Genomic DNA, 3,163 nt, shown 5'->3' with positions numbered 1-3,163 from the left:
GTTGATCTATATACACCAACGTAGGTGTATGTGTGTTTGTGTGCTTATGAATGGTAAAAATCTACCTGGTGTATTTCACCTGGTGTAACATAGTATAAACCGTATTATGCCATGTGCACGCATTTAGATGACAGGATTTGAGAGCGACATTTCAAATCCATAATAACGGATCCACTGAACTCGTCTGAATTGAGTCATTCGACAAGGTATTTTAAATTCATTGCTCTCGTATATATTTAATTGTTGTTTTTAGCCGTTGTGATGAATTTCAAATTTTATTATTATTTGTATTTATTTCAAATATTCCCCTTCGAATTTATAGCAAAGGCAACTCGGGTTTATTGCATTGATCATCACTCATGCATTTACTCTAATTGTTAATAAAGAAAATTCTCCGTATTATATTTATACCAAAAACCCCTCTATTATAAAATTTACCCACCGTTGAATTTCTCTCTTCAAGGTTTTTCTTTTGGTTGTAATTTGGTACGATTTATATCAGGGGATTGGTTTTCTCATTGTTTTATATAAAGTGTGCGGCGCTGTAAGCCGTTGGGGCTTGTTTGCGGCGGTGACAAGGGGGTTCCTAGTGTTTGGTGGTTGGCGGCACCAATATGGTTGGCAACGACGTTGTCATCGCAGCGGCCATAACTACCCCCACCATATCCACCACCGCCTCCTCTATCGCCATGACCGTGCCTCTACAACCGCGACCATCACCGCCATAGCCACCGCCTCACTCAACCATAGAGAGGATGGCGGCGGGAGAGAGAGAACAAAAAAAGAGAAATAGATCTGGAGAGAAACGTGAATATAAATGTTCAATTTAGAGAAAAAGAGTGATACAAAAATTAGGGATGTGAGTCATATTATATTTTAAAATAAAAGTGTATTTAAAAAAAAATAGTTTGAGATTGTCGTTTAGTCCTAATTAAGAGGGTGTTTGGCTAAGCTTATTTTAAAGGATTGATAAGCTCTTACGCCAGATAATATGTTTTAAGAGTTGATAAGCTGTTACATCTTATTTTTGGGATTAATTTTTAAAGTGTTTGGATAAGGGGACGAGTAAAACTAATACCAATTTTTTCTCACTTCAATACCAAAAAAATAAAAATTGGATAATAACTAGGTAATGACATAAATACCCTTAATGAAAATCAAAATCATAAAAACATTAAAAATCCCATTTTTCTTTCTTTAATATCAAACACACAAAACTCCTCAAACTCATCTCTTTCTTCACAAATCCCTCAACCTCCTCCTTCTTCCTCACAACAAACCCTCCTAAAAAATCTCAAAACTAAAGAAGTTAAAGCCTCAGACAATTTGTAAAATGGAGTCAAACAACAACAAAATGGTAGTTTACGACCAAGGAGAACACATTAAGGTATTTATCCATGTCTTTTTTTAGCTTCGAGGTCGATTTTGAATTTTTTTTTTTTTTTTTTTGTCAATTTTCGACACCAACGTGTCGAAAAATATATTTATGAAAAAAGGGAAAAAAAACCTAATTTCGACACATACCTGTCGAAATTTTGAGAAATTTTGACAGGAATGTGTCGAAAAAACACTGTTCGTTTACACAAAAAAAAAAAAAAAAAAAAAAAAAAAATTCGACACACACATGTCGAAATTGCTCTGGTTTAAAAAAAACTTCAAAATCGACTTCGAAACTAAAAAAAAGACATGGATACATACCTTAATGGGTTTTCCTTTCATGTAAACTACCATTTTATTGTCTCCATTTTATAAGTTTTGTGAGGTTTTGATTTTTTTGAATTTGGAAATTTTTCGGAGGATTTGTAAGAAGATGAAGAAGAAGAGAGGGTTTTTTTTCTTTTTTATCCTTGGTATTGAAATGAGGAAAAAAAATTGTTTGTATAAATTGTATTTTGTTTGATGAGGACTATTTTAGTACTTTGCTAATAAAAAAATTATTTATGGTATTAAACTAAGAAAAAAATGTAAAAACTTCTATAAAAAATGTTTTTAAACTCAGTGGTATTGAAGTGAGAAAAATTTGGTATTAGTTTTAGTAGCCTCCTTTGGATAATTAACTTATTTCTTATTTTTACTCATTATAAGATCTTAAATAAAAAGGTGGGGTAGAGGTATTTTTTTAAAAAGATCTTATATATACTCTCCAACAGCTTATTTTAAAAAAGTGTTTAAGATCTTTTTTTAAATAACTACCAAACACTTTAGAAGAGCTTATAAGCTCGAAAACATCTTATAAGCTTAGCCAAACACCTTCTAAATTTGGTACGAGAGCCCTCAACATATTAAACCCTATTTTTTATATTCCAGCTTTAAAATGCAATTATCAAACAAATCTTATTTCATAAATGGGATAATTAATTAGTGAAAAGTACCCCTCAGTGGGCAACCTAATTTGAGATAAAGACATACACATATTTGGATTTCGATTAATTTCCCAAGGTTTACATTTTCATTTGAATCTGTTGAATTAACTAATTTACAATTGAGTGAAATTATTTGAATTAGCTTATTCAATTGATTTTAAACTAGTTAACTGATACGAACCAATAGAGTAAGCTGATTCATTACTGAGAAATCAATTGGCCATCTAATTGGAATCAGTTGGCCAATTATTCAGTTGGAAAAAGCGGGCAAATATATATTATTAAATTTTTAGGGTAAATAACACTTAACCCCTTTGGTTACAAGTTTTTGCATATGACCCCATTTGTACTCGTAATATTAGCACGTAACTTCCTTGTGGTTGATAAAGGTAGTGTCCATTAGTTTTTCCATCAAACTTAACTACGCGTGTCAAACTTAAAGGGGGGCATCTGCAAATATTAAAGAAAAAATGTAAGCATGGGGGTCGTCATCTGCAAAATAGAGTATTTTGACTTATGATACCCGCAGTTAATTTTAACAGAAAAACTAACGAAAGCTACCACTATCGACCACAAGGGGGTTATGTACTGATATTACAAGCACAAGGGGGTCATCTACAAAAACTTGTAACTATAGGGGGTCAAATGCTATTTACCTTTTTCTTACTTGTAGGATGATAGTGAATGTAAATCAAATTTATAAATATATTAACATTAATTTTAATAAGATTTTAATTGAAAAAAAAAAGTTGAAATCATACCTTTTCTTTGAAGGAATATAATAAAAAAAAAATATAGTA

Source organism: Erythranthe guttata, chromosome 7 (genome assembly GCF_056151865.1).
Source record: "Erythranthe guttata isolate IM_541 chromosome 7, IM_541, whole genome shotgun sequence".
Classification (NCBI taxonomy): domain Eukaryota; kingdom Viridiplantae; phylum Streptophyta; class Magnoliopsida; order Lamiales; family Phrymaceae; genus Erythranthe; species Erythranthe guttata.
Note: the sequence above shows the minus strand (reverse complement) of the source record.